The 8,098-nt window shown below is 40.0% G+C and overlaps 1 long non-coding RNA gene across 1 annotated transcript; it reads left to right on the top strand.

Annotated features, from left to right (window-relative positions):
- Nucleotides 1-659: 659 nt before the first annotated feature.
- On the top strand, nt 660-4,244 carry LOC137466642 (uncharacterized). The gene is made up of 2 exons (XR_010995254.1): nt 660-766; nt 4,102-4,244. It is a non-coding gene; the product is annotated as an uncharacterized lncRNA (long non-coding RNA).
- The last annotated feature ends 3,854 nt before the right edge of the window (nt 4,245-8,098 follow it).

Genomic DNA, 8,098 nt, shown 5'->3' with positions numbered 1-8,098 from the left:
TTGCTCAGGACCCAGCTGTGATGGGGAAGAGATTAGCATCATTCCGTTTGCTGCTGGCTGTCACTCCTTTAGTTCTGCTTTTGTGAAATAATTGCCTTTAAGCAAAATTATCTGGATCACAATAAATAATGTTATATCTATAATCCAAATAGTGCTACTGTGAATGAAATAGAAAAATGCCATGTAAACCTCTCAAGTGGTGGATGGAGAGAACAACATCCAGCTGGTGTGTGGTGACAGGCACCTGAGGTAGCATCATCCATAAGGCAGCTTGTCTGCTCTTGGCTTTGAGAGTCAATGAAATTTAAAGATTAGCCACAAAATACTTACTTCATGGTGGAAAGGCTGGTAGAGGGGACAGCTGGCTAAAACCATGAAAGATTGGTGTTGTTTGGTCTCAGTCTCTTCTCCCATGTTATTTTTGGGCTTCCTTCCTGGTCCTTTTCTCTGATATAATCTCACCTCTTCCTGCCTATCAGGAAATGTCTTTATGGCTTGAAATCTTTATATTAATTTTCTTTTCCCCCTTCCTTTCTCTGAGCTTTTTTGTAAAAAATGTAATCTCTTGTGTCTTCCCAAGATACATAAAATTCCTCTGCTAAAACGAGCTATTATAAAGAAGACCTTTGCTTTTTAATTTTTTCTAATTTTTTTTTTTCAGATCTAGGATATGGCTTGTAAGGCCTCCATAAACAATAGCAGAATACAAAGGCAGTCCCTGATACCTATTGACTGTATTCAAAACTGACCTGACTGGAGAATCCAGGTATATCATTTGGGGAAGAAAAAGAGGGAAATCTGGTTTTGTCTAAATAGGTAATTTAATTTGCTGTAGGTATGTGGTAGACAGCATCTAATATATTTAAGCAAGTGCTATGTATAGAAACTGAGTACCTCTAGATTTTTGAAAATCTGGTACTTGAGTTGTATTTGACCAAGGAATTTTTACTCACTGAATTTCTTGGTTGCACCAATAGATGGCAATCCATCTTCATGCTCCTTCACTTCTTCAAAAGTGAACTAAAAGGTGAAGAGGAAAGAGAGAAAACAGTTTTCCTCAAATGCTTTTTTTCCCTTTTATGTGTCAGAGTTTCAAAGCTAAATGTTCAAATGCCCTGGAAATGAGAAATTATCTGAAAACTAGTACACTGCATGCTACCATAGCACAAATTACCCATGCTGTCCTGTCAGATTTAATCTGCTTGAATCATTTTTTGAAGTGATGATATGGGATTTAGTTTCCATGTGAGCTAGTAAACTGAGATTAACACTGTTCTTGATACTACTGCATATTTTAATCTAAGAATCAATTTATTGCCCAAATTCTACATTGTGAAATCTTCAATAGATATCAAAAAGATAGGAAAAAAAAAGATAAAGAAATCTCAACTCAAATGGAATATCCTTGATCTTACAGTCTGATTGTGCTTTGTGCTACAGCAGTGTAATTCAGAAATAACTGCAAATGAAATATCTCAGTGTCAGATTAGCAAATGTGATGGTAAAATTAAAACTGAGTCTCATTTGCTCTGCTGCCATTGTGGAAGCACTTGTGAACTTTAGTGATAGCTTTTTGAGAAAAACTGGCCTCCGTTTTGATTAGAGAATATGATTGTTGAATTAATTTAACCTTTTTACTCCCTTTATTTACTCATATACTACCATTACTGCCACCGAGCCCATGGGCATTTGAGATAGTTTTTAGGAGATATTTCCTACAAAAACTAATTTAATTGTTACCAATTTGTTTAAAAACTGAAAAAAAAAAACCACAGGGAAATGAATGCCTTTGCCCTGGCTGTGCAGTTCTCTGTACCCAGGAGTGGTCTGGGACCAGCAAGTTCAGTTCATTTGGTAAATAAGACTTATTTCAGAGCTGCACTGTCTTGTTAATGCAGGGTGTACCTGGATAAGGCTTTATGTGGAAAGTGGCTAAACAGTTGCTCCCTCCAGCCTGATAGCTGGGACAAAGGTCCCTGGATCCCAGGAGGCACTGGGATAAATAATATCCCACTGGATAAACAGAACAGTATCACGGGGAGCCATGCAGCCCTGCCGCAGCCACACGGGGCTGGGGCTGCAGTGGCAGAGCTCAACGCTCGCTCCACGCCCTGCACGAGAGGCTGCCCTGAGCTCTGCACCCACCGCCCTCTGCTTCACCCCAACCCTTCTCCTGGCCTCCCGTGGCGCTGCATGACCTGCTTCCCTCCTGCAGTGCTTGCACCGGGCTTTGGGAAGATGTCTGTGCAGGTCTCTCCTTCTGCCTGGCACCATCTGAAAGCCTCACGCTATTTGGGAAGAAACAGTGTGCTTCTACAGTACATACTTCTTCCTGAATTCTTGGCATCCTGTAATTTATTCTGTCCTTTCTTGCACTAGCAAAGAGAACACTGCAAGTCAGTAAACAGGCCTTAATCTAGAGTTATTGTTACTTAAAGAATGCAGGTAGTGCTGAAAATAAATTGCATTGACTAACAGTGCACATTATGAAACCAGGCGTTTCTTTTAGGATCCTCCCCTTTACCAAAATTAGTGCCTTGTGTATAAAGAATAGCTCTCTTATTTTTGTTGGGGGTGCTCATAGCTGATGAATAGAGCTGAGGCTGAAGAGGTTATTGTGGATGCTAAGGACAGCAATAGGGCAGCTAGAGCAGCAAACTAAAAGAAAATGAAGTTTCACTCATTAATTACCCTTTCTTTTGGTTTCTAAGTGTAAACATCCTGTGCTTCCACAAGCCTACAAGTGCAGAAAAGGGCATAAAGTGTCTTGCACCATTCTTACCTTTCATAATATTTCTGCCCTGATCGTATGCTCACATTTTATGTAGGCAGTTTATGTATTTTATGTGCTTCAGAGGTTAGGCTTTTTTTATAATAGGACATCCATTTACTTCTAGAGGGAGTATTATTCTGCCTCTTTGTATTTTATGAAGCCTTTTCCTTTAAAAAAAAAGAAAAAAAAAAATGCCCCAGCCACTGTCTAGGATTATGTGAAATGGGGAGAGAATACACAAAACCCAGCCTTCAGCCTCAGGGATGAATCTCCATAATCTGAAGCCAGCACCAGATGAACTGCCGAAGGGTTGCTGTTTAAGCCTTGATACCGTTACCTCTCCTCTTTGACCTGAAGGGCTTGATTGTCTGCTCCTGGAGTATTAATGAGTTTGCTGAGCTTCTCTGCAGCAAACCTGTGGGCATGAACTTTCTCTTGCCTGAAGGAATGGAAGATAAATCTCTGAGCTTGTGTTCATGGCTGCAGTTTAATTGCTGATGCAGGGAATTTTGTAATCTCTTCAATGAACAGCATCAGAATCTATGAATTTTATGTTTCCTCAAAAAAAAAAAATGCAGGAGAGTGAGGTAAATGTAAGGAAGGAATGGGAAAAAGGGGAAAACACACAAGCATTATTTTTCAGGTCTCAGAAATGTATTTACTAATGCAGTGAATAAATTTTAACAAGGCACAAGTCTCTGTGCAGCCCCAGTCAGTTCCCCAGTAGATCCATAGCACTCTGATCCTAGTGAAAGGGTGTCAACTTCATTAATGGCAGCATTCTCCAGATACACAAAAATTAATCAAGCATGTATGAGAAGTTAATGAGTATAAAATTAATGGGGTATTTTTGATGCCTTTTATAGATATTTCTAAGTAAACAGGGATGTTTATTTCTGGATCTAGAGAGCAAAGTTGGAAAACCCCTAAGTCAATAGGTTTTTTATTCATTTTCAATGAGCTTCTGAGCAGGATCTGGTAGTAATAAGCACAGCAGAAAGATGGGGTCCTGGGTACAGCACCAGGCTAAAAGTTACAACACTCAGCTTTAAGAGTGTTAATCTACTGCAACTTTATAGGTCACTTTACCTCCAGTGCCTCAGTTTCCCTCCAAAAGCTGTTGTTTTTCTTCAGGATCGAATTTACTCTTCTTTATGGAGATTTGCTGAACCCCAGTTGTGAGAAGGACATGGACTTTTTGGGAGACCATTGTGGTACTGTAATGTAGAGTATCTGACCTGTAATCACAGGATAGGAAATTCCTGGGCATCAGTAGAAGCCCAGGGTGCACTGCTGACATCCACATGCTCTGTTCTGTGTCACTGCAGGCCTTTGGCATTTCCTGTGTTTGGGTTCTGGATCCTTTCTGAGCATGGATTGTCAATTTCACCAAACAAGGGCAAAAAGACAAGCAATAAATACAAGCAATTTTCAAAATAAATGCTGAACGTATCAGTTCACGCAACATTAAGTTCACTATTATGTGGATGTTCTTTCAGTCACTCTGTGTGTCCTGTTTATTTCACAGCATGCTTGCACATTTAATGTATGAGTTTGAAAGGAAGAAGGAATTTAACTTCACCTGTCACCTGGGGAAAGTTACCTTGTTAATTTTCTATTGTTTGGCATTCTGAGCTCTTGAAGAAAAGCATCAGGAGGTTTGTCCCTGACAAAGGATATGACCTTTAGTGAACTGAGAAGCACAGCATGCAGTCTCTGTCTTAAACCAACTGTTGCATTGCTTTTCATATTTATTTAAATGTCCTCCAGCATAGCGTGAGAAACCGGGAGGGATCACATGAAAACTCACCAGGATTATGTTGGTTCATTCCCTAAAGAAATACATACTTTCACACAAGCACAGCTTTTCTCATAATGGAAAAATAGGAGGAACCCTTGTATGCTATTGGAATGACTGTTAAATGGAAGCTACATCTTCCACTGACAGGAGCAATGGGGCCATGTTTGGCCCCACAAGTAGAAACTGAATTTATTCTGAGCCATCACTCCATTTGAAACATTTCTGTTTAGCCAAGGACCTGTATATGGGAAGAGGAATGATAGATAGTCATATTAATTCTATCTTTAGTCTAAGCTGAGACCACCAACATTAAAATGCCACAGCAATTTTTTTTCTGTAGCATTTCCCTAGGCTAATTTTCTGCACAAGCCCTAAATGTAGATTTCCATAATATAGTATATTGTGATGTCTTTAGCATGTTGCCTTGGCACTGATCACTGAATTTTCTGGGTTTATTGTATTGCTGGGCCTAGGGAAAAAGTCCCCTTAAGAAAGAAACCTCTGTAAAGAAGAAGTAAAATAATGATTCCTTAAGAACCAAAAGGGCAATATAGGCTACATTACAATCCCTAGAAAGAGATTATGCGAATCAAGGGAAGGAGAAAGGAAGCATTGCAAGAGAGCTGGCAAAATAATTTACGAGAAAGGAAAATTAATTCTGTCTTGCCAAGACCAAGCACCTTTCCTTCATACTATCCCCTCAATGCTTTTTCCAGCTTCCTTCCTGATATCTCTTTTGTCATCAATAGGTCAAAATTTATTGAGGATTTGGATACAGTGAGTGTCCCTTCCTTTTCCCTAGTGTTTTCATGGCTCAGTATAGTACATTCTTCCCCTTCAGCCTTTAAATTCTGTTCCCCTTCAGGAAAACCTCTGCTGCTTTCAGAGAATCTCTGGAGGGTTTCTCCAGTCTTCTTTGGCTGTTTTTCTCAAAAAAGACTGTCTCTTGCATTAATATCTGTGTCCCCAAGCTCCAGTGAGCAAACTTAAGGTGGCACTTTATGTCCAAATAATTTTGCTAATAGGTCTTATTTATTTGAACTTCTTCTGCCTAAGCATCAGGACTTTAAAGCATCCAGCAAGGGTGGAAATATTTCAGTAATGGGGATGGGACCCACAATTTGTTGCTGTTGCATGTTTTTATTTTGCCAAGAATATCTTATATATATTTTCATTAATAAGACTTTGCCTGGCTGTTTGGGGATAGGGTGCACAGAGTACCAGGCATGAAAACAGTGAGTCCCTTCTGAACTCTTTCTAATGGCCTTGTACCTTAGCTGCTCTCAGCAGACCTGGATTGTGATATGGAGACTGAAGATATGTGAAGTGATATGAGAGCAGAATTACTGAGCCTGGGCAAAGAAACTACAGAGAATGAGTGAAAAGATGACCTGAATGGTATGGATTGGAATTAGGGCAAGGAGCAGGTCTTTGGTGCACTGAAGATGAGATGGGCATGTCTTAGACAGGGATCCAAGTTGCGAGGGAACTGGGACTGACTGGGAAAGGAGCCTGGTGCAGAAGAAGGAGCAGGAAGTTGAGAACTTAATGTGCTTGATGTCTGATGGCTGGGATTGGGGTGAGAAGCTTGGATGGAAACCGGTGTGATTAGGAGAAGAAATTATGATGAATCATGTGAAGTGGGAGGGAGAGCAAGAGGACAGCAGGGTAATGTTGGAGTGAATCCAGCTGGGGCAGGTGAAGGGAAGGGCAGACAATTCACTCACTGCTTGCCTTCCCGCACTGGGCTGGGGTTTCCATACCATGTTTCCTTGCTCTCTGCACGTGTGAAAGCTTCCATCTCCCCTGTGAGAGAAACATATTCCCCACTCTCCATGCTGATTCACATCAAAGATGACAATCAGCACTTGCTTTCAATTACTTCATTAGTTTGAATTAGTTGAAAGCTATTTTTGCATCCTTCAGGGATCCAGCCTGGCCTGAGCTCTATGACTGATACGACATGACAGAAAAGCTTCTGCCTTTTTCAATTTTGCAGTTTGTCTGCATATTGCAGCAAGAAATGCTTTCACCAAATTCCACTCTTTCTTTTGCATATTTCAAATTAATCTCCTGGCCATTCTTACAAGCTGAGTCTGGTCTGTTTATTTAGCTGGATAAATGTCTGATATAAAATCTCATTAGCCCCACAATTACATTTGACACCATAGATTAATAAAGTCTCTTTGCCATGTAAATTAGGAAATCATAGTAAGTCCCTTCCAGCTCTGAGAAGGCACACTTTTGAAAGATACTCAAAAAGCAGAAAATCAGTTAGAGTCAGTAATATTTCTGTGGTGGGTACAGTTCATATCAGACATCCCAGATACCACCAGACACAGGATTTTATTATTACTCCTCATGATAAAGCTGTCCCTGTGCATCTTATGCAGACCAAAAGCCTAGTTGCTACATTAATCATTCCACTGGATGATTCTGTCAGTTCTTCCTGTATGGCATTTCTTTGGAAAATTGCAAAAAGAATGAGACAAGAACTGGTCTACAAATGAAAGGAAAATCAGAAGGTGAGGCCATTCTTTGCAGCGCTTCTATTATCAATCCCCTTTAATAACTAGTATCAAGCATTATTAATGCAAAAAATCATTTACAGTATTAATACAAAAAATATTTGAGGTGCAGGAAATTTGGTTTTCGGTTTGATTTCCTCCTCCATTTCTCAGGTATTCTCTCTGATGTGGTGAAAAGACTCTCTTCTTAGTGAATGTGTAAGAAGCTCAAGATTTGGTTAGTGAGGGAGCTGGCAGAAGTGCTCACTGAGCCACTTCCATCATTAGATTCAATATTAGGAAAATTTTCTTCATGGAAAGGATTGTCAAGCATTGGAAAAAGCTACCCAGGGAAGTGGTTGGGTCACCTTCCCTGGAAGGATTTAAAAGAAGTGTAGATATGGCACAAAGGGGCATGGTTTGGTGGTAACTTGGCAGCACTTGGTTAACTAGTGGACTCAATGATGTTAAAAATCTTTTCCAACCTATATTTGATTCTTGGATTCTATGATTTCAAAGAAGCCCAAATCCCATTCAAAGCCAATGCCATTCAAGTGGCTGTGAGACTTTCAAAAATTTAGTTGAAATCCTTCTCAAGTGACAGGCACTGGTATCTTCAGTGTTTGGCTTCCCAGTCCCTCAGGTCCTTTTACAAATATTATCCAAGCAGAGTGCTACTTGGAAATGGGAGCTTATAATAGGCTATATTTGTTCAGAGAACCTGTAAAAACGAACATGAATGTGTGCATGCACAGAAAAAAAAAAAGATCTTTGTATGAAGTGTTCCATTCATGTAGCTGTGTTGTGTCATTCTTTCATAATAAATGGAGCTATGTAGGTTTTCCTACATGGTGGAAAAATAATTGGATTTCAAGTAGACATGCTAGAGTCTTGTTTACTCAGATGTCATTCCTTTATGGTACAGCACGTCTAATTCCATAGGGCTGTTCTGGCCGTGCAGGTCACCAGCAGCTTCATTATTTTGTACAGGTATGGTATGCCCAGAGTCAAAACTGA

Source organism: Anomalospiza imberbis, chromosome 2 (assembly GCF_031753505.1).
Source record: "Anomalospiza imberbis isolate Cuckoo-Finch-1a 21T00152 chromosome 2, ASM3175350v1, whole genome shotgun sequence".
In the NCBI taxonomy this organism is placed as follows: Eukaryota; Metazoa; Chordata; class Aves; order Passeriformes; family Viduidae; genus Anomalospiza; species Anomalospiza imberbis.
Note: the sequence above shows the minus strand (reverse complement) of the source record. Positions and strands in the feature narration are given on the sequence as shown.